Source organism: Pectinophora gossypiella, chromosome 3 (assembly GCF_024362695.1).
Source record: "Pectinophora gossypiella chromosome 3, ilPecGoss1.1, whole genome shotgun sequence".
Classification (NCBI taxonomy): Eukaryota; Metazoa; Arthropoda; class Insecta; order Lepidoptera; family Gelechiidae; genus Pectinophora; species Pectinophora gossypiella.
The window spans coordinates 42,677-67,874 of NC_065406.1; the positions used below are offsets into that span (position 1 = coordinate 42,677).

General features: G+C 42.3%; 1 protein-coding gene across 1 annotated transcript in view; it reads left to right on the plus strand.

The window, feature by feature from the left end:
• The first annotated feature begins 7,883 nt into the window (after positions 1 to 7,883).
• LOC126382032 (FMRFamide receptor-like) overlaps positions 7,884 to 25,198 on the plus strand; it is a 36,461-nt gene continuing 19,146 nt past the window's right edge. The window contains exon 1 of the mRNA XM_050031720.1: positions 7,884 to 8,202. The gene's annotated coding sequence lies outside the window, so the exon portion shown is untranslated. The remainder of the gene's footprint in view (positions 8,203 to 25,198) is intronic.

Sequence of the window (25,198 nt, forward strand, 5' to 3'; positions counted from 1 at the left end):
AGTTATTTCCGTTTGAAACACAAAACAATTTGTTTTTCTTCATTTATACATTGCAAGTTTAGGTATGAGTAGCTTCACACAAAAAAGGTCGACGTCTTTTATTTAATAAGTAATAGACAAACTACGACATTTAATACATTTAAGTAGGTAGCTTTATATTTTTAGTTACTTAATATGTGTCAACCCTATTTCCATAGAAAATTAAGAAATCCTTAGAAACGTAATATCTCCGAAGTCTAACTAGTTAGGTGAGCAATTTTTTGTGATATTATTAAGATATATTTTCCTAATGTTTGAAGCATTAAATTAACTGCTAAATCGAAGACACTCAAGAGAAATAACGGTTTTTCTGAAAAACACATAAACTGCAATATTTATTTCTATGTAGTACGTACAAAGCTGTAATTTTGTGCATAGGCATATTTCACGGTATTACATAATAAAAAAATTACAATGTGTAAATAACATTATTAGTTTTGAAGTAATTAACAATACCTATTTTTGATGACGTTAGCAAATATGTATATACCTCTATAACTGATACACATAGCCCCATGGTTACTTCCCCGAAGTTTTAGTCCTATCCTAGACCTATCGATTAGAAATCTTAGATAAACATGTCCGCAATCGACTCCAAATTCCACACCTACTTCGCGTCGCGCTGTTGTCGCCGCTGCTGCCCCCGCGCGACACTGCCGGCCGTCTCCCATTCTCGCCCTCTGTCCCCAGCGTGGTCGCCGACCCGCCCGCCCCGCCCCGACCACCCCCGACTGCACAGAGCAACAATAATCAGAGAGCGGCGGGCTCGTTCAAGCCTTCCGCTCTGTTTCATATTGCTTACAAGAACAAGGCATTAACTAAAAGAATAGATAAGAAATATGGGATGGGTCCCAAGAAGACGGTTGTTGTAGAAGTTAACCCAATTTTAATGTTATGCAAACTATAGTAGTAGCAGCGCTGGTTTGTAGAGCGAGCGGTAGAGCCCGCCGCCGCCGCCGCCGCCGCCGCCCCCCCCGCCGCCCCCCCCCCCGCCCCCGCCCCCGCCGCCGCGCTGCTCGAGGCTCGGCATGGCGACACTCTCCGGGCGGGTGTAAGTTTACTTTTGAACAAGCTGATGAAATCTTTTTTGGGCTATAGCCTTTGTATCGCCATCTTTACAACGAGGATCTTCGGTTTTGAATGGTAAACTAACAATATAGCGCCCAGCTCTCTCTCTCTTGACATGTTAGGGCAGGTGCTTAACCTTTTACTTTGAAATCAATAGGTTTGGTAAGCAAACCTGTTCAAAGCTTCTTGAAAAGCCTTCCGCGAGCGGCCCCTCGCCAGCCCTTCAAATATTTAATGGCTCAATCAATCCCATATCGCTGTTTGATACACATTAATGCGGAAAAGACAAAGATGAGGGAAGGAAGAATCTTAACCAGTTGCGCTATCCGTATACACCTGAAAATAGCCCAGCTCAAAGAAAAAGGGAAACACTCCCGTGATCAGCTTCTCTATTCTTCTTACCAGGCCTGGTTTTGTTGACAGCACAAGTAGCAATCACAGCAGTCTATTCACAATTAATCAGCGGCGGCGGTGCATTTAAAGATTATTTGAAATATTTGCAGACCAAAAAAAGTATATTATAGATAAAGCAGGAAAAAACAAAAGGAGATCAAAACGTCACTACTACTGTCGGGGTTCACACACACAACAAGTAAAAAGTTTTTAATTATTTGTTTTTAATTTATAAAGTCTTTTTGGTATGTTTCCCTTGGGTAGCTAGGCGTATTAACAGAAATAAAGAAATAAAAAAAGACAGAACAAGTGGCTCCAACAATCGCAAAAAAAAACACTGGTTTTATATTCATAATATTTATTATTGTTACGTAAATTGTATAATTTTCGACATGTCGACCAAGTCATCGACATGTTCATACGAAATTAAATAGTCAAATGAATTCAATACCCAAGTGCCTATTTATGTCAACAAGTAGGTGTGTAGTATGTAAATTTCGCAATTTTTATTTAGAAAAGCAGTATTACTAGTGCATTAACGGAACAATCCAATACAATCTTAATAATGCATAACCAAGTTTATGTACTTATTATAAAATATGTCAATATCTGGATGTTGCGCAATCGCGGTATGGAGCCATGAATGATACACGTACATCCTCGGCTGTTGGAGCGTTCCTCGTAGCGAGGGTGCGCGTGCGCGGCGCTGCCAGCAGCCACAGGAGCGAATAGCTTGCAGAGGGAAAGTGTATCAAAGTGATTAACAAAATACTTATAAACGCGATAAATTAAGTATAATGTCTAAATGCCATAAAGGCATAGACAAAGCCATATATACTAGTTTTTGTTGTAGTCAAAAATACTTACCTAGTAGTTTTGATTTTATAGGCACTCAAAGTTTCGAATAATATCGAGTCCCGCTAACAGTCACGTGACCGCTTGTGACGTCATGTGACAACGCGCCGCGCGGGGAGTTATTCGCCAACTCGTCCCATATGCCTACGGCCCATTTGGGACGAGTTGAAGAAAACAGAAAAAAATGTCATTTTTATTGTGCAACTCGTCCCATTTATTTTCTGTGTGGAACTTTAAACCTTATCAACGTTGAGTACTGTCAGCAAGACAAGTGTTAATATAAAATGTATTCCTTTAAACTGTTGTCTTCTTAAGATTTTTTTATCAACATTGTTTTGATTATATTAATATTATAAAATTTAAAGATTTAAAGATTTTCTGCGAAAATAGTTCATTGTTTCATTTTACCGACGTATGGACAAATTTTATCAAAGGTACAAGTATGGTTTAAGAATGTTAGTAAAGTTTCAATACCGCCAAAATTTCAGCACTTCTTATTTGCAGACTATTGTAGTAAAAACCGAATATTGATTTTTGCTAGCAAGTTGGCCAGAAACTTATTTTGTAACACAAACTATACGGTTTTATGTGATGGCACTTTTAAATTCTGTGCTAAACCTTTTTATCAGTTGTATACACTGCATGTTGATATAGGGAGTTCAAAAACTAAAATTAACATCGTGCCTGTTATATACGCATTACTTCCGAATAAAACGGAAAAACATATGAAATTATGCTGCGATTAATAAAAAGTCAAATCCCTGATTGGACACCAAAGACATTTATACTCGACTATGAAAAAGCTGTAATGCAAGCGATAAAATCTGTTTTTCCAAACACCCCCATAAGCGGCTGCTATTTTCATTTTTCGAGATGTTTGTGGAGAAAAGCAAAAAAATTAGGAATACATAAATCGAAGCTTATAAAAAAACATATTCGAAAATGTACTGCTTTAGCACTTCTACCCCGTCATGCAGTGGACGATGCTTTCTTACATATTATGGGCTCGTAGTCCAAATAACGATCAAGTCACAAAATTTAATGATTATTTTGTGGAGACGTGGCTTACCGAAACTGCATTTTTTCATGACAAGTGGTGTTGCTATGATCAAAAACATCGCACCACAAATATAGTAGAAAGTTGGCACGCGACTGTTAATAAAAAAGGTTATCAAAAACCGCAAAGCATAGCTCATTTTTTTAACTGACCTTCAACGTGAAGCTAATTACTATGATACCTTAGTTAAAAAAGGATCAAATATATATCAAAAGAAAAAAGAAACTCAAGAAATTGATGATTATATTGAACATGTATTAAAAGATTTTGTAGATTCAGAGATTTCCGTAGGAATGTGCCTAGAGTTATTAGTATTTTAATTTTAACTTACTGATAAGTAAATAGTCAGACTGATTAAAAGTAATTATCAATTAATACTGTGATAGCAACTTCTAAGAAATATTTGTAATTTTAAGTTAAAATAATAAATGAAAATCCTAGAATTACTTACTTTTGGTTTGTAGATTTTTTGAATTTGCACTTTTTCCCATAAAGCCGTATATTTCATAATTGTTATAGGTATTATAATTGTTGACTGTCTTTATTGTTGTTTACTACATTTATAATTGATTGTTACCCTTTTGATTGTTGATTATTGCCTTTATAATTGTTGATTATTAGCTTAAAAACTGTAGACTTTATGTATAATTGTTGATTATTATTACTTTGTGTGTTTAAATGGTGTAAACTCTGTGATGAAAATCTTTTTTAACTGTTTATTGCTTTATAATTATTACTTTTGTAATTTTTTATTATTATGTTCATTCAGTGACAAATCGGTATGATTAAATAATTTGTAACAAACACATAGTTGTTTATTATTTCTATCCTTACACTTTTGCTTCTGATTGTACATTTTATCATGTCGATACTAACGTGGGCCGAGTTGCAGAATGAAATTTTTGATTATTTTGATTTTCTGCAACTCGTCCCAAATGGGCCGTAGGCATATGGGACGAGTTGACGAATAACTCCGCGCGGGCCGCGGCCGGCATAGTATTAAGTCGCCAGCAGCTATAGTAGTAGCTTGCGCAGTATTTTGTTGTTTTCGTTCTAATAATAGTAAATATTATTCGATTAAGCATAAGTAGTAGCACGGAAAGTTCACCATTGCATTTTTATTCCTCGCGTTTCGGCGGCAACGAAATCACTATTTGTTGACAAATAATGCGCAACCATTCATCCATCTAGGTAATTTAGGTAGATTTTCCGATTGCCCTTTTTCGAATCCTTCATCCATTTTGTCTTTCTAAATTGTTTTATCAAAACAAAATAGGTGTCACAGACAAGCGCCATCTAGCGCAAACCTATTGTAACAATTTAGTTTGGCAGCTGGCTGCGTCCATATTTTATGATAGGAAATTGTAAAGTAGTAATCAAAAGAACCAACAGATGGCGCTGTTAACCAACGCCAAATAAATAGAGATACATAATGGAGTAACGACGAAGGACGCATTTTATTCTCCCTAATAATTAGTATATTGAACAAAGTCATACCAAATCTATAATCTATTTCTTCAGTAGGTACCCAACTTATGTCATAATGGAAGAATGTAACTCAATTAGTAGAAGTTAACCTACCATTATTTTTTTACGTTAAAGGCAACAAATATGTACTTATTATAGTTTTGTAGCTATTGGTATGTATGTATATATAGGTAGGTACCGCTCTTAGTAAATTTAAGTGATACATAGGTGCATACATTGATTTATTGCAAGCTAGCTTCCGCCAGCAGGCCAGAAGTTTCGCCCCCGTTTCCCTCGGGAACTGTACATATGTATTATGTGTTATTCCAGACTTCACTGAGATCCGTTCAGTATTTTTTCGTGAACGATAGCAAACACACACACATTCACAAACTTTTGCATTTATAATATTAGTAGGAAGTGGTATAGGTACTTAGGATGTAGATGTAGTGGGTTGAATGCTACAGGATGTACTAAACCTTTTTATTTGTATTTTTTTATTTACAAAATACATAAGGTCATTTATTTTTATTTGGAACTTATTTCAGATCGGCAAGAGACAGCTATGGCTATGATGCTATTGGTTATGTTCAAGCAAAAAGAGTAGGTGATGTATGTACGATTAAATGTAGAATCACGCCAGAATACCGCGTACGTACCACAACTTATCATTGCAGTTTAGAATGCAATGAAAAGGATCAAGAAGTTTTATAATGAAAGAGATGATGATGGAGTTTTAATGTTTTTAATGTTTTGTAGTATTTGGATTGGACATTTTTAAAGTATTTACTTAGGTAAAATTTCAACGATACGGTCGCGCGACTGTGAGCGGACTGAGCGAGTCAGACTGAGCGTGTTGCACGATGACGTCACACCGTAACCGGCGGCCTGCATCGTACGATTACAACTTCTTTTACTTATAAATCGGAAACTGATTGACGTATCGACGTTATTCTTTCACTAGTATTTTTATTTTTGATAGAGAATATGGAGTGCTAATAATCAAAATTAGTTAACATTCTTCATTAGTGCCTTTACCTGAATCAGTAAGTAATCAAAACTCATGACAGCCGGTCTTTATGTGGTAGGTATGTGGATTAACTTAACATGTTATGTAAAAATTTACGATTCAAAGTGTAACTATGTTACCTACTGAATAAAGATATTTTAGAATTTATTTATTTTTTGAATATAATATAACATATAATCACGCCCTATCGGGGTAGGCAGAGCACTAAGTGATCATAGAACCACTTGATGCCACATTCGACAAGTACTGTGAGGGTAGGTAAGCAAGTTGGAACATGTGTTTAGCGGTGATAGGTTGTCAGTTTTTGGCCCACCATACAACACAACTCTCATCCATTTTACTGGCTTCTTATTTTTTTAACTTAACGTGAATCATAAACGAGTTTAATATCTTACCACCGAATTTTTTTTTTCACTCATTTAGATAGGTACCTACTTAGGCATATCCGTTTTAGTTGGTAAGTATCTAGGTATACCTACTTTCTTATTTACAATTAAGAGTAGGTACATATACTCGGTTTACATATTATTAACTGGGTTTTTTAAAATTAGCGCACATCAATAGTGTAAAATCATTACCTACTCATAAATAATGATAAACTAATACCTAAAAAAAGTAATTATATCCAATCAAAAACATAAATGTGAAATGACAGCCAAGTTCAATGGTCAGTCCTGAATTTATTTATAAGTAACAGTATAACATATAATATCTTCTTATAACATAAGATAATGTATTGTAGCCCAAGGTCTGTCTTGGCTATTTTTTAAAAACCTACCAAGTAATTATTATGTTCGATCGTTAGTTTCTACCAACAATCCGAATTTTTGGAATTATAAAATAAGAACTGACAAACACGCAACAAATAAATAAATAAATAAATAAATAAACACTTCGAAATACAAATACTTCGTAGGTTTAGAACTTGCGAAGGCTATATATAATTCATATATGAAAACTAGCCAAGACCGACCTTATGCTACAATACATTATCTTATGTTATAAGAGGATATTATATGTTATACTGTTACTTATAAATAAATTCAGGACTGACCATTGAACTTGGCACCCATTTAGATCTCACTTCTTTTGTCGTTGAAGTCAACAACCAAGGCATTTATCATAACATTGAACTTGGCTGTCATTTCACATTTATGTTTTTGATTGGATCTTTTGTAACAAAACAATAATTTATTTACGAAAAAAGAAGAATAATTTGTCTTAATTTGTACTGTTCGGGTCCACCTGAAGACAACGGCGGTATGTAAACACCCGCGGCGCGCGGTATCCGCGGACTGTTGTGACAGGCGCGCCGCCTCGGGCTCCGCCCCTCGCACACAATTGTTACAATCGTACTTCCTCAAAACCACTGATAAGGCTATCAAATGAAACAATTACTCGAATTACATGATTAACTCAGACAAGCGCAGCCGTTGTATATAATATGTCAATATTATTATGTAGGTCGGTAGTAATTAGTACCTAAGTGTGTGACCTAACTTATTATAGGTTTTGTAGTCGGCTGATTTCATCTTGCGGGGTGGAAGGTGGGACACACAGCCGCTTCTGTAAATAACCGTACCCATCAGTCTTCAGGTTACGTTAGGTAATAACGTAACAGATAATAGGTAGCCATCCTATACCTATCTGTTATCATGACCGCGACCGGCATCACAAAATTAATTCAAGTCTGTATGTCATCTCGCCGCGAGAAGTTCGCACCGCGTCATTATAATGACAAGAATTCCAAAAGTTTTGGAACGGCCGGTTGTAGCGCGCCACGAAAGATTTATCAGCGAGCATCTGTGACTTTATTGACAAAATAGAGTGGTGAAGGACCAAATTAGAGCGAGTTATCTCGCTGCGGGCAGCCGGCGGGCCGCGGGCCGCGGCGTCGGCGATGACGCGGCGGCGGCGCGCCGGCATGCGGCAGTGAACTTGCGTGCGGCAGATGATCGCGCGCGCGCCGCCCGGACACCCGCCCGCCGCACCACGCCGCGCCGCGCTCTGCCGCCCCGGAGCCGCCGCCGGCCACGCCGCTCCTCGCCTGGCCACCAGCTCGGGCTACCAGCTCGCAACCTCCGTCGTCACGGGTTGCTGCGACTAACTATGAAGTTTTAAATTTTACGCGGGAAAACTTTGAAACCAGTTTAGTGGGTATAAAAGTGCGGGTGTGTGTGTGCGTGTGCGTGTGACACATCGGTCGCTGCCGAGCCGGCGACGTCGGTGCGTGCTGCGGGCGCCGTCGGCTGGGACCGTCAGCCACTACCTTCATTGTCAACTATCTTGAAGTGTAAGTAAGGAACACAGTAAAACACAATATTTTAACCAGATAGAAGTGAAGAATTTTGTATTTTGTAGAAGTAGTAGTCATCAGTAAGAACTCATCTACAAGAGAATAAAAAAGGCAATTCAGAAGGCAGCAAGTGAACGACGCACGGGTAGGTGCAGGAATATTGCGCCAGGAGGAGAAACGTCATAAAACTTTTTTACCAAAAACTATCTCAAACATTTAAGGACCTATTAATTTAGTCATCGTGAAACGCATAACAATCTACCGCTGAGTAGTACTGAGGTCACCTCGTTCCGGCCAAGTAGACGCCATCCGAGGCAGGGCACAGTCTCCGCTCGACATCCATAGAAAATGCATGCAAAAATAAACAAAATCGATACAAAATCGTGTATTTCCTACGCAAGTTCATTAGAGAACTCTTACCGAAAATAAAGATTCTGTTATACTTGTATACGTCGCTGGTGCGCCAGAGGCTCCCCCACAACACGCCGCCGCCGCGGCCGGCGCCGGCTCGTCTTCCTGGATAATAAATTTAAATGCAATAAGGCAATTTCCAGGCCACGTTGCTCAAAACAACATAGATGGCGCTGTTCAGATTTAACGCGATAATTACCTATTTATGTAATTACTGAGGCAAAAGTATACATGCAATTTATTGTTGTTTGATAAGTATTTTGATCAGATATGTATAGAATTATATTGCTACCTAAATTCATTGTCTTTATTATGAGGAGAATAATAAATGGGTGGAAGGTGCGTTGTGCCTGGGTGTAATAACAAGGGTCATCATTAATACCCAAAATCAAAATTAATATATGTCTGTTACCTATGAAATAAGAGGGCTAAACGAAGGCATGTATGACAAGCGCCACTGTTGGGGTGATGGCGTCTCTTGCACGAATTACACTGTATTTCGGAAATTAAACCACTTGTTATCACGTTGCGTTGTTTATTTTACGAGAGCTTGTCACAGAATTGCCATAGACAAAAAACAATTTTTACTTTTTAATTGAAATGGATTATTGATATAATACTAAGGTAAGGCGGGGTTTGTTTGTCGGTATGAATTTAATTTTACTTTATTTATTATATTTCACATATTAGCTTTAAGCAAGAACAGCCACCTATATTGATTTTGGGCAACGCCACCTGCAAAGTCCCTCAATACATTATTTCACTAAACACGTCTCATTATTATAATATTGGTAAGCAATGCTTCATTCCTTTTACAATTAGTTTACAGCATTCGTTCATAACATAACATATTAAGCTTACAACAATATTTACAATAATTCGGCTAATCAGAGATGAGCCAACATCCAGCGCAAGACGAACTAAGTGCCGACGCACAAGGAGGTACCCTATGTTCATCAACATCTAACAAATAGCTTATCAAAAAAGCAATAAATTACGTTGGTACAATACATAAATTCACGTTTATAATCAGTTATTGTGATACGCACAGCCATTATTCATTGTCTCTATAGGTATGACGAGAGATAAAAAAAACTATTTTTTAACTTAATCATTATTTTTATCTACAAAGAATAGGTAATTTGCCACTCGAAGCATGTTGAATGCTCATCTATTATATCTCTGAGATTACGAGACAAATATCTGAGAAAGAATTTACAAAAATATCTGAGTTTACAAAATAGTGTAATCGATATAAGTAATTTATTTTAAAAAATAATATCATTTTTAAGCAGGACATGTAATTTTGTAAATTACCTATTCATATAAAAGTTTTTGCAAAACTAATACATAGACAAATGTCGTAATAACATAGTTGTAGTTATTAAATTCGAGTTCCTGTAATATAGACTGACTAAGAAGGAAAGGACCCACAGCGAAGAACGGAGCCAACACTGCCCGCTATACTTAAACCACCGGCTGCGCATTGAGGGAAGCCCACGGGTCTAATCGACAAGCTTACGAACAATTATTTGCCGACCCTGCGCCGCCACAGCCGCGGCCGCGGGCCTTCACTCGTGCCGCGGAGTACATTTTAAAACTGGTAGCGCTCACTATAATACGTCAACAAACCAACACCAACATAGCCGCGGCGGACACCATACAATTAGTGTATTGTATTCCATATACAACACATTTTAGTACCTACCTCGGGCTATATACGTGTCAGTCAGCCGACTAAATGATGTCGTTACCACATTGTGATTGTGATCTATAACAGAGAAGTATGTCGCGGGTTGTCGTAACTGTAATGTACTGGGGCCTACGGTTTGAACCCATCACGTATATGGTAATGTATTGTGCGTGTAATGATGCTCCTGCCAGCGTGCCAATGTCGCCGCCGCCGGCGCAGGCGCAGGCGCGGGCGCGGTTGTCGTTGCCGCGTCAATAGGCCGTTACTCGCTTTATGACAGTCACCGACTCCTTTCTCATTACAGCCGTTTACACATTTAATAGTTCATAAAACATCAGCAGCGCGTGCGCTGCTGCTCTGCATGCGAGCAAGCATCGGACATGCACTTTCTTTTTGACGTGACTTATTGTAGATTTGCCGCAGATGGCATTGACTACTTGGCCGGACAAATGGGGAGACCTGAGGGCTCTCGTCGGACACCCTCCACTATATTCTCCTATATATACACTATATTCTCCACTATATTAATGCACCTATACTGTAACGCATCTGTGAACTATAAAGCTCTAAATATTCACAGGTGATCAAACAAAAGATATGTCGTGTTCATGTCATCCAGGGGAGTGGCTCACTTTCCTTTAAATAGAGTTATTGGTTGAGGAGATAAAAGGGACGAACAGGCGGCGTCTTACACACGTATATTGCGGGTCGATCCTAGTAGTAGATAATAATGAATTCGCTGTTCAAACCGGGCACCGAAAACTCATTCATCAATATTACAGACACCGCCGTGACGTAACATCGTGAGGACGAAGGACGGTGTCACCTGAGGGTGCCACTTATCACAGGTCCAGTGACACACTCGTGTGACAAGATTGACGAATGGATCGAGGGGGCCCCTTGTTATTGTGACTATCTTCGAAAATATTGAAGCAGTTGATTGGACGTGTGTCTCGCAAGTGTTGCGCGGCTGCGGGCGCGCTGCGGGCCGGCGGCACCCCGCCCAGCGGGCACTCCGCTGGAAATAGCGCTCGCCTGCGCCGCGTCACCGCGTCATCTGCACACGTATCCGCGCGTCCGCGATATTTATTTTTAACCTTTGTCATGTCAAACACGCAGCTGACACAAATAATATAGCGCTCCATGTCGCCCGCCAAAAACTACTCGTCAACTGCGCCTGCGTACTGATATCGCTTGTTGATGATGATGATAGTAACTGAAGGAGAAATAAAACTAAAATTCAAGCAATAGCTCTCGAACGTGGTGCACGAGTCTACAAGCGGACGGACGTGGCGTCACCGCTGCACGCCGGTCATGATCCCGACACTCGTCTGGTGCTGGTGACATTAGGTATTATGATCGGCAACGGGTTAGAACACTAATTATTCATTTATGTAATTAAAGAATTACGTGAGTGAGAGTGAAGGTGGTGGTCGCGTGGCGGCCAGCAAGGTCAGCGCGGCGGCCGCGCACTGCGCCCGCGCCGGTTTATAATCGCTATAAATAACCTACGGAACATATCGCAGCACGACAGGTGTTAATATAAATGATTGTTATTATACAATCAAAATAGTAACTGTTATTATGTACGATCAACTAATCTTATAACTTTCAAAACGAAGAGAGCTACAGACGAGGCGGTAAATCACGTTTTATACGAAAACATCTCCGTAAGGGGTTTATTTTTATTATATGTTGAACAAAACAAAATTATTCAGGGAAAACAATATACAAACGAACAATACTCATTTTGAAGCATTTATTGTCTATCAACGTACTTAATTGAAGTACCCGGCTGCAGTAAGCGATGCAACGTGAGGGGGGGTTGTGTCGACACGCGCCTCGCTGGTCATTGTTGGAAATTGTTCGTTTCTACAGCTGGTCATTCTTATTTTAAAATATAATAAAATATTGTGTAACGTAGAACTTTTGTAGGTAGAGCTTATTCGTGGAGAGAGGGCCGACAGGCGCGCCGCGGTGGCGGGTGGACAATACATGGGGACAGGAAGCGTCGCTGTGCAGCCGGTGGACGTCAACACGTGGACACTTCCATATTCAAAAGAATGTCGGGAAGATGCACGACATGTGGGTCACACACACGTCGCCGGGGTGGGTCACACGTCCGCACATCCCCGCACTGTGCCCTCGGGTGCCCGACGTTAGAGGAGCTGCCTGCTGCCGCCGCCGCAGCCCACACTTCCCACTTTTTCTCTAAGTACATACGCGACTTAATATCAAACATCAATATTTTTGTTACTGATTATGGAAATTCACGTCAAAAGTTGACTGCAGAGTAGGTTTACGTCCGCCCAGTAATTCAAACTTGCAGCCACTTTCATTTACATAAGTATGTCTCTCTATTAGAAATACGCTGTACTTACCACGACGCGAATCTAATCTTCTATTTATAATTTATGACATGCCCGGATACAGGCTGATACGTTGGTTGGTACACATGTTATGTACTTACATTAACTCGCGCCTTTCAATACCTAATAATCAATATTCGTATAAGTAGAATTACATAACATCACAAGATTACAACGGCTCCCGGTACTGTGGGGTCTGTGTTAAAAAAATAATGATAAAAGAATCGTAAGAGACTGGATTACTGCCCTGGGCCTGCTGTGGTGTTGCCAAAATATTTTTTAATGTTTTAGCCCCCCGTGTACATAAGCTGCATAAGCGAATTAAAATAAAAAATAAATGCAGTTTTTTCATAAAAATAGTAATAAAAGACTGGTTGGAAATGTCGGAAATAAAAATATTATTTATTTATTTATATGTACCTATATTCCTGATGATGATCTAAAATGTAAATGCATTGTTTTATTTAAGTTTACGCGGTTATTATCATAATTAAAACACATGTCAAGCAGTCGCCGTGCGGGGAGTCGCTGTCCACGCTACAATTCGGGGTTACCGCGTTCAAAATAGGGATCGGGAGTCTCATATCCCTATTTTGAACGCGGTAAGAACCCGTTATTATGTTTAATTAATGTAAATGCGTCCTCAAGCAGCCACCGAAGCTGCGTGCTCGACGTGTGATTGTTAGGTACTTATGCTTTTCGTGTATTTTATATAAACCGTGGTGCTTACAAATACTTTGATACGGCTGCTGCGGTTGGAACAAAGCTGATGTTTTACTATACATAGCCATTAAAAAAGTAACAATCTGCCAGCCGCGTGCGCCGGCTCACAGACCGCGTCTTATATTTATGAGTAGCGTTACATCAACTTTTATGTCCACCGATAAACATACTTTTTATGGTTTAACATATTATTTTTATGAGTAGGATCGTTAGTGACAGATATTTAACAGCGATGCGGGAACCATGGTGGCGACCGGCGGCGGCGGAGCACGAGGCCCGCTGCAGTGGACGCCGCCACCGGCTGCGAGGACGGTTGGCAATCTGCAAATTGCTCATCGCGGCACGGGGCGGCGCACATTGGCAGAGTGATTAGTGAGGGGTGAGGGGTGAGGAGTGGAGGGCACGGGGCGCACCACCGCTCACAACCGGCTCACATAATACTGTGTCTTTCGATGCGAAATAAAGAATGCTCCGAGCATAAGGAACATTATTTTTCTTCCGATACAAAAAAATAACCGGCACACTGTCGCGGTGCGGGCCGTGGCGCGGGACGCCCGCCTGCGGACGCGGGGCGGCCACGGCAGCCGCGCTGTGTAGCGGCGCCCTAACATGTCACCTTATTCACAGTAATACCGCTATTGCTATAGTTGCCATACTTAATGTCATTAAATCGTTCTCGTCCGGCCTAGTTTTTTGTATTATTTTTCAATTTTATCACAAACTGAGATAGATACTTAAAAGCTCTTTTACAAAATAATTCTTTGAAGTTTTTATTGTTTCTGAACATTTCTCCGTGGGAGCGTCACTCGGTTGGTTTCGCCGTTAATACACAACTTGATCAAACTCCTGTGACCGCCGGGCGCGGACACTACATCGTACAGTATCCAGCTACTCGGCCGCGACGTTCCACGTTCAGTAAACAAATTCATAAAATATGTTCTTCTTACTCAACAGTGACGGATTGACAGCACAGAGCTCAGTGGAGTATGGTCACACGTGTTGTTTACGTGTGACATGACGAGTGAAGTAGCGGCGCGCCCGCATGGCCCACCCGGCCATGGCTCCGCGGCCCCGTTGTGCGACTGATAGGACCCCCATTACACTAGTAAACTCTATTTTGAAAAGTGAAACATTTAAGGCATTGAAATTGTACCTAACCTAGATATTTATTCTTTGATTGAGATCTCTGGCTTGAGCTGAAACAAGATCTAACGACCCTTATAGGATTTTATAGATCATTAAGTATCATCATAAATATATAAAGGGACCTACATTGAAGTAGGCTTCAAATTGTAGACATCCGTTGAAATATTGTTTGGAGCGGCGACGCAAATCGGCAATAAATAGCCGACCGCGGGCCGTGCTCTCTTGATACAACTTCAAACGCTCCTGCGGCGGCGCGTGGCTCGTTTATCCGTCGCTGATAATATGTTCCGGTGGGTTCAGTTGATATCCACTTGAAGGAGGCGAGGAGTGGCGCACGCGGTGTGCTGATGCTGGTGGTGGTGGTGACGAGTGCATGACGTCACGCTCCGCCGCCCCCACCGCGGCAGTCATTGACCTCGTGTCATTCATTAGCGTCACGTCGCTTATATTACGAGAGAGTGATACACATACATAATAAATTATATCCCAAATCATTAAACGAGTATGAAACACACATTTAAATAAATTCCTGGAAAATCATATTGCGATATAAATTGTCAGGCTACGTTGTATTCGTTTCGCGTCAAAATCAGCTCGAACACGATCACGCTGTCACTTAGTTGAGAAATCCATTATCTTCCCCAAAGAACATGTAACTCCCGAGTTTTCCAATTATCTTTTTCAATGAAGATAACAAAGCTTCTCCAGTATTTACTAGGCGCTGGAGGTGCGCGTGGCGGCTGTGACGTAAGCGGCGCGCCACCTACGTCATAATGGACTATTAAACGAATATACTCCCGCTCCTGCGTTAAATATCTGATTAAAGGATGTGTAGCTCAGTAAATCTTTCTATGCGCCGTAAGTACCGCCATTTGTATATATTTCAAATTATGAGACTAGTAGCGAGAAAGAAAAGAAGCGTCAGAGCGGCCACCGCTCGCTGCTTATAAACGTTCGCTTATCATGTAGTGACATTACGCATCAAAGAGAGGATCCTCGCGGGTACGCCGCGCCGGTGCGTGGAGTGAGAGGCGTCCCGTGGGACGGGGCGGGCGCGGCCGCTAGTTTTACTGCCCCGGGGCCAACTTTGTCCGCTGAATCTCCTTTATACTTACTTTGCGGCGCCGCGGCGACCATCCGAACTTTGTGCCGCAAATTAATTCCCTAAACTCGGAAAGTAACATTTACTTTTTGTGCCTATATAAATGGAAGTTGGCCGTATTTCACGACCACACGTGTCATGTGTGCAGTGCGCGAGTACAGCGGGCGGCGGCCGTGGCGGGTGCGGGCCGCATGGTTTATACTCAATAAAGACTGATGTGGGCCATATTTCATCAGTAAGCCCCGCCGCCGCCGGCCGGTATCATTCATACCGGGGCTCGAATTAATTTCACGATACAAAAATTGTCGTTTGCTCGAAATTGACATTAATTGAGCGGCAGCAGCATCTTGGGGAGAGATTTAGTCGACGTAGACGTATGTGTCGTGTTGTGGTCACCCGGCCGACACCCACCTACAATAGAGACGGACGCGTAATTATCGGATGTGGCCACTCGCGGCACCTCGCAGCGACACGCGCGAGGCGCACTCGGGGCCGCGCGACAATTGCCAGCCGTCGCGGCCTCGCTGCCGCGCCGCGGGGTCTACGTGTTACGACCATTTTAACCAAACAACCGACAGTACATCGCAACAAACGTATAACTATATTAATCCGGCGCGCCATCTTATCCTCGCCTTACTGTGTACTTGTAGTGTTCTCAATTAGTTGTAATTGCTGCCACCAACTAGCTGTGCGCCAGATCTCTGGGAACATCCACAAGGCGGACTAATAAACATTTACTTTTATGTTTCACTCACACACCAATATTATAGAAGCCACTTAACATATTGTGACAGAACACGTGACGGGTGTTGCGCGCGTACCAGTGCGGTGGTGAGCGCGCACTCACGCAGAGCTACCGGAGGTCGTGGCAACATACTCCACCGCACCCGTAAATTGTTGACATTTCAAGACTTAAAATAAGACCTGATTGTTCTACAATAGATATTTATCTAGCTTATTTGTCGTTGTTATTTTTACTGTCACCACACAAACGATTCAACATCATGTCAAGAGGAAATTGGTGGCTTTATATCGGTGGCAACAGTAGTCAGGCCGCTTTATTTAGCGAAACAACCTAGTTAACATAATTAATTTAACGCGTTAGCAACGAGAAAATAATGAAGCTCACTTTCCAGATGGTAATCTACTCGAGCCGCACACATTATCATGTACGTCGACGTCATGTAAAGAAGTACAATTGACAACATTTCAAATTTTTAAGCCGTGGTTTTTTTGTGCTATTTCGAAAGTACTTGTTTAAATAGAAGACACGTATTTTTTCTTTTCAAGATTTTTCCACTAGAAGTTACAAAAAATATTTTTTGAAAATTGGATTCTGCCATTGATAGAATGAAGGCAGTATAATGCAATGTACCTTTGCATGCGTATTTAAAACAAGTCGCAAACAAAGTGTCATGTTATGTATGACATTTACTTTTTTTATAATTTTTATGTAAAGGTCTGAACTTATTATGCCTTCCTCTTCTGACCTCGTGGATTTTTCAATATATTTCTATTATTACTGAATTAAAAAATCTGAAAAAATGTGTTTTGTGTAAATCATAGAAATATCTCGAAATGGTTTTCGATTTAAGGCACCTTAGTAAAAATGAAATGTTGTCAATTATTGCGACGCCGAGTTTGATTAATTAACCGCCGCCCGCGCCGTCTCGATGCGTGCACGTACATAAGACGCTCGCCTCGCGACACTCGCTGTCAAAGTTCGCGACAACCTCTTAACTTTTTAACTACTGACTGACGCGACGTCGTAAATCCGCTCTCTCTCGAAGATCTGACTCAATTTAGACAAGTTAAAGTGTATTCGTTTTGCATACGTACTGGAATTAAAACAAAATGTAATTAAACCGCAGCACGGAGCGGCAGCTGCTGCATGGGTCCTGCCGCCGCGCTCGTCGCGACACGCTGCTCGCTCTGATTAACTTTTTTGAAGGTTTCATTACATATTCTAAACTAGAGTCATGGGTATACTATTCGGTAAAACTATTAGGAATAGGAAAAAAAACCAGATATATTAACAGCCTCACACACTCCACTGCTGGACCCCTCAGTCAACCGGAGGGGCATGGCCCATGCTCCACCGCGCTACTGCTACGTAACATGTGTTTGTTTAGATAATAAATTTAGTGGTTGAAGTAGTGGTCGAATACTTTGGTTGGTGCACTAATCAATAATAGGTACTATAGAAAATATTCAATAGAAGGTACCTACTTACATACCAAAAGGAAATAAACTTTTTAATACTGAAAAGTAAAAAATAAATGATTAACCACAAAACGTATTTATTTATTATTAATTCGTTTGTGACATAAATACTACTATTATGTCACAAACGCAATAGTAGCATGAACAAATCATAACAGTAGCATAAGAGTATGTAGAGAACCGGAGAGGAAATATGATTGGCTACCTGATACGACACGATTCATTTATAACAAACATTATAGAAGGAAAAATTGAAGGGAAGAGAGGAAGGGGTAGACCTAGGATAACATTTATGAAACAAATAAAAGAGAAGGTGCAGGTCGTGTCGTATCGGGAGGTGAAGGATTTGGCGGGAAGAAGAGAGGAATAGCGGTTACTCCACCGACAAGAGTGCAGCTCTTAAATAGAGAGAGAAGATTATGTACAACATAGACAAGGTACGTAGGTACATTCATCTGTGAAATGGACACTCCCAGCGGGGCGTGGAGGCGGGACTGCGCTGCCGCCGGTTGACCAAGCCATTCTTAATTCCGGTTTGAAGTTCCGTGCTCATCACATATCGTAAACGCATTTTTAATATTTCCTTACATTCATCGCTGCTGGCTGTAAACTGGCCCCGTGTGGCCGCATACGGCGCAATACATCGAAGAACACCAGTTACATAACCGGTTACTATTTACTGATGTAAGTGAGTAATCGTTACATGAGCCATGTCAGGGGCCTTTGGCTCTGACATCCACCTCACATCCCACACGATAAGAAGACGAGTACTTACGTAATGCGTGATTCCCGGGGCGGTTAATAAATAATAAGTAAGATGTGTAATAGGTACTATAGGTATAGTATAATGCAGCCAGTTGGTTTGTAATAGTTAGGTAGGTATCAGGAGCACACCGCGGGGAGTACGTGCACATTCCACCACGGTCACATTGTACCTACTTGTAGCGTGAGTGTGGTCGTGACTGCTCACGGGGCCACACGGGGCCTCACGAGGCCACACGGGGCCTCACAGGGGGCCCCACCACCGCCGCCGTCCTCTGTCTATCCCCACGGCCACTCGCGCTGTAACTACTGACTACTTTTATGTGAGAGTGTTCCGTACGTCATAATGCAGATAGAAGCCACTCAGTGTACATGATTTCGATCTGAGATGACTTTTACAACCAGAGCGCGTCTCAGTCGATCTGCAAATCTAATCCTGTTAGTCAGCGTCAGCAGCACATCCACAACAAAAATAAGTAGATATACCTAACCTAACGAGAGCGTTTGTACTTGTAATGCAAAATGAATCACAGAATATTCCATAATAGTGAAAACGACTATGAGGAAAGTAATTAAAATAATTCACTATTTAAAACAATTACTAAGCAATAAAGCTACTTAGGTAATAGAAACAACGACCATAAAGTTGCTTATTCTTAACAATTTCCTATAACATTGGGATTACTTTTAAAGTGACTATTTCGAATTTTCGTTCCGGCACTTTATGTGATAATTGATTCTGTAAACGTATTCAAAGCCTCATAACGTTCCCGGCGTGATGCGTCGCGGGCCGCCGCCGCCGTGTGTACCGGCGGCGGGGTCTTGACCTCGAGGTCGACGGTTTCAATAGCTCGCTCGTTGGAGCTCAGGGGGAAATCTCGGTGGAAATTCTTTGTTTCTTTTAATTTAATTAATTCGTTTTCAACCTGGGTGAAACTCTGACGCTTAGCTAGCACGGTGGCGCTCCGTTCCAGCAGCTAGTCTCGTTACCATCACCCCGCATACATCCAAACCCGCCGGAATCTACCAACCAGATGTAACGCAGTGTATTAAATAAATTCAGTGCAGGTTCAACGACGATTTCAGTAACAATTGCCAGACAACACTTCGCTGCGCGCAGACTGATTCAGATTCAGGTCGGTGCCATGAAGTGCAATGCAAATTCGACGGCGCGGCGGGAGATGTGCGAGCGTAATGTGGCTAAGTGCAGAGAGTGTCGGGAGTGCAGGGGGCGGCGGCGGGGTTACACTAACTGCGCCCCCGCCCGCCCCGCACCGCCCCCGCCCCGTGGTATGCGACCTCCATTTCTTTGTTTTCTTACGTGTACAGATCCCGAGAAGATATTTTACGCTTGTTCGATTTGCGATAACACGCGAAGGGATCGCGAACCGACCCGGGATTATCGCACCGTAAGCGATACACCGGATTATCAGCAACTCGCCGCACCGCCGCTGATCTGCAAATATTGTTGTTTATTTCTGTAAGAAGTGATAGGGCTGAATCGTCTGGTTGTCCGACAAACAAGACGTGTTTCAGACATTTACTTACGTGTCTACATAAAGCCGCTACTAATTAATAGGTACTGAAGTAAGCGGTACGTGGCGTATGTTCTGTAATTGAACAGTTTCTGGTTTGAGTGTAGTGTGGGTCGAGTCCACCGTCGCCTCTGTATACACACCGGAGCCGTCAATAAGTTTAGTGTATCGTGCAGCAGGCACCGCCAGCAGTGCGGTAGCCGCAGCATGCCTCGCAGCGTAACGTATGACGTACCTGTGCCATGGCGTCTTGTTTATCATTTATTTAAAAACACAGTAAGTTAATACGTGGTGATCCGGTTGATTGAGATGAGCCCTGTGCCCAGCAGTGGGACATATGCCATAACCTATTTACCTACGATATGTAAGTACCTACGACAGTCGTTCATTTTCTTCAGAATCATTGTCGCGTTGATCCTTAAAAGGTTCGGTGTGAATAACAAACAACCCTGTATAATTAACCACATCCACAGTAGGTAAGTGTGCGTTCGTTCTGGCTCGGTGTGGACGGTGGAGGGATCCTGTAGTAGTATCTTTTTTACGACCGAAGCCCACTGAGGGTCTCGACCCAAACGACCCGCACCACTCTCGAAAACGACTCTAATGTAACGATTTGTTGAGTTTTGTAGGATACACGACGCATCAATATCGAGGACTCTTACTGTTAGGGGGAAAAGTATAAAAGGAATTTCGCTAGATTTGTTTTTTAATTCCCATCTATTGTAATTTCTTCATCTATCGTGTGGGTTGTGAGGTGGAGTACCAACCTCATCAACCCTGATGTCAGGGTTACTATTGAGCCGCCAAAGGCCCCTGACATGGCTCATGTAACGACTACTTACTTACATCAGTAAATAGTAAATAGGACCAACAACTTAACGTGCCTTCCGAAGCAAGGATCATCTTACTTTCGGACAATCAGGTGATCAGCCTGTAATGTCCCAACCAAACTAGGGACCACAAAGTAATTTTTGTGATATGTTCCCACCGGAAATCGAACCCAGGACCTCCGAATCGTGAGCCCCACGCTCAACCACTAAACCACGAAGGTCGTCATAATCAATTTGGACGAAAACAATGCGAATTAGTAGAGAAAAATAGCGCACGCGCACGTCTTCACACGTCGTAATCCCCATTTGTCCGGCCAAGTAGTTAATGCCATCTTACAATAAGTCACGTCAAAAAAAAAAAAAACACGTCGTAATGTGTCGCTTGTTGACAGTTATCATGAGCAACCAAGCCCTAGATTTTGTGTTTTTCGACTGAATAAAAATAGCAACGTTAACGGACTAAATTGTCAGCATTGCATTTTGTCTTGATAAGCACTAAAAGCTAACTATGCTGAATGAATGTAGGTAACTACCAATGTTCGCAAACCTGGGCCCCGGGCTGTGTGCCGGCCGACCAACCAGTGCCTGGTGCACTCCCAATATGGGCCGCCTGAGGGCAGCGGTGCGTGAGGACGACAATACCACAACCATTGAACGTACACACCTCGAGACATGTTATTATTACATTCACACCCAATACACAATTATTTATTGCATTCCATGTAGTTGCATTGCATTGGGGTGTTACATAGACATGGGAACTAAAACATGGACCCTGTAGGGCACAGCAACGTTGAAGGGAAGAGAGGAAGTGTGTATTAAAATTAAAAACTCGTGTGCAGTATAATAGCTCTTTTTAATTAGCATTGTTTTTAGATATTTCATAAATAAATTAGTTTTAGTTTCATCTTATAAGTAGGTACTCCCTAACTGCCTCGGTGGTCCAGTGGTTGAGCGTTGGACTCACCATCCGGAGGCCCCGGGTTCGAATCCCGGTGGAGACAAATCACAAAAATCACTTTGTGATCCCTAGTTTGATTAGGCCATGACAGGCTGATCTCCTGATTGTCCGAAAGTAAGATGATCCATGCTTCGGAATCCACGATGAGCCATTGGTCCCGGTTACTATTTACTGATGTAAGAGAGTAATCGTTAGGTACATGAGCCATGTCAAAGGCCTTTGGCGGCTCAAAAGTAACCCTGACACCAGGGTTGATGAGGCTGGTATTCCACCTCACAACCCACACGATAAGAAGAAGAGAAGTACTCCCTATTTCTCGTAAGTATTTTGATTGTCCGCTCGTTTCCTTCTGCCGTTGTGTTAAACCTAACAGTTGCGTACATTGCGCGCGTCAAGTATTTATTAATTTAAGTATAGCGACACAGCGCCGGCGAACCACAACCCGAGTCAATACCGCTTGTGTAGGAATAAATATATCCCGCTGGCATGCCACTCAGCCACCATTCATAATTGGTATAATTTACGATGCGCCGGCATTGTAAACAATATATTATAAGTATTTATTCAATTACATACCTACATACGTCATTTATCATCATGAAGACAATCATTCTAAGCGAGAGTGTTTAAAGCAGTCCCTCGACGTACCCGTCCGGCGACCGCCCGGGAGCCTCCTCAACCGTAATTACATCTTGTAAATACTACCTCTGCCGAGAACCACTCAAAAGATAATGAGACTTATTACCGCCCCTCCCCCTCCATCCCCCGTCCCTTCTCTAGGGATGAGTCTCGATCACAATTAATAGCATCACTACAATCAAAACCAGTCAAAAGCTGCCGGTGGTGAGCGGTGTGTACGACCGCCGGTGTACTCTGCGACACCGCGCCCCGCCGCCCCGCCCCGCCCCCCTGCACACACACACACACACACACACACACACACACACACTTCCTACTGAATGCCAATGTCACACGCGCGTTGTCATTCAAGTGCGTCGAGAACTGTTTCAGATCGGCATTATCTAAAACATTTAACGGTATAGGTACTTATCGTATATTTTAATCGTGTAACTCGTTCTATACGTAGAGTTAAATTTAAATCATTTTTATCTCACACGCATCCATCGTACGTAATTGTAAAACGCGTAGTTATAAATCGTTATTTACGAATACGTATAAATTAGGTGGTTCGTACTATACAATCTATTTGTGTTTTGGCTCGTGGATAAAACTTATACAACAGGTAACGGCTCCAAAAATAAACAAACACAAATAGCGCGGCGGCCGCGGTGCCACGCGCTGCTCCGCACCAGCTGGTCGGCGCCGGCGGCGGCGGCGGGGCAGGAGATCGGGCGATCGGGCTCCACGAAGCAGCACCCATGTACACACTGACATACCGCTGTAAGCGTGTGTGTAATAAATACTGAGCTACCTTTCTCCATTCTGTCTCCAACGCGTACAGGTCATCTACCCAGGACTTGCTGGGTCTGCCTATACGTCCAGGAGCTGTCCCCTCTGTGACAGCTGCGCCCACCAACCAGACTACCCACATCCTACAAACACGGCCAGCACACTCTTACAGTCTTTTTGCTCAAGTCCGCCATGTACGTATTTGGCGTGGTGTTTCTAACACAATCTTGTCTCTCAACTAATTAAATTGTTTAGTAGTCAGGTTTGAGTTGCTCGGAAGGAAAGCGCATGAAAGAAGAACGCAATAATGAGAGTTACTTAGTCACGCCATGAGAGCATGCGCGGGCCAATTGAACGTCAAGATAAGAAACGTGACTAAATAAAAATTCAGAGGGGATGTTAATATGGTTCGGATGCGGCATTAGAGCGGATGGAAGCAGTAGGATTAGGAAATTGGTGTATGAGGAAGTATTGATAAGACGATGGCCAAACCTATTTTACTAAGAAAAACTTAGATACGGTCTACTAACAACCACACGCGTAATATAATATGAAGTAATGAATGCAAGTGTATGAGGCAGCAAGACATGTACGTCAGCTGAGGCGCAGGCACTGATCAAAGAATACTGCACAGGTCAGCAACATCCAATCATACATAATAATAATTTATCTACTGTGCAGTAACATGAGTATCAGTTAGGCACAATATAGGCGCAGAGATCCGGTAGATCAAACTACAAGCAGCAGTGGCAGCTGCAGCTGTAGCACGGCGAGCTCCGTGTCGGTGCGGCGGCGCGGCGGTGTCCCCGACGGAGCCGGCCACAGCAACTCCACGTCCACAGCTCGCAGCGGCGGACGCTTTCTCAATCGATGACGACACTCCCGCCGCATATTTTATACTCGAGTCCCGATTGTTAACGCGCAAAGACATTTTCATGAATAGTGTAGTTGGATTTTCACAAGGATCACAGAAAATGCAAATGCCAAAAACGGGACGCAAACACGAGTTTCTAAAGTATTCCGCTCAGAAAACGTAGTTCTATGATACGTGATGTAATAATTTACGATCACGATGGACGGACATACGGTTCATCATATCCATCCCAGGACTTCGTCCACCACACATGGCGGCACTTGGCTCGGAGTCCTGCTTGCCTCCGCTGATAGAATAATATTAAGAATTACCTAATAGAATTATTATGATGGTATTCAGAATAATCACTGAGAGGGGAATTAAGACGGCTCCATTGTGTAGAGCTAATGAAAGCAAGTAGGACTACAAGCGACGTGTAAGGCAAACGTTATTAAATTAAAGGGTTGCAGAGAGTGCCTGGTAGACTTTCGTTACAAGAATATATTTTGGTGTAGTGCAGTCTACGGTCGAGAGGTAGGGAGCATGAGAAGTCCAGCTCGTAGCAAGTTTGTGAAAACCATATAACATTTAATTTATGTATATCGAGTTCTGCATTTGCGACTGACGAGGCGTTACGTGCACTGATAATAACTGAGTGAGCATAGCGGCCTATCTATGTCAATCCGTATATTGCTGCCCACCCTCGTGGGCCGTCGCGCCGCGGTGCTCTCGACAGCCAGCACTCGCCGTGCGCGCGCCTCCGCCGTGATCTCTCTTGTAGAACAGACGAACATCTTGCGGTTACAATAACTTATAATAATTGCGCTTGGCGGCCAGCCAAGGATGCTCGGCGACCTTTACACATCTTTTATTTGTTTTTCACGTTACATTACTTGGTAATATAGGTATAGAGAGGCGCAAGTTGGTGGTCGGCGCACGTCATGTACCTACTGGTATGGGTACCTGTATGTACTT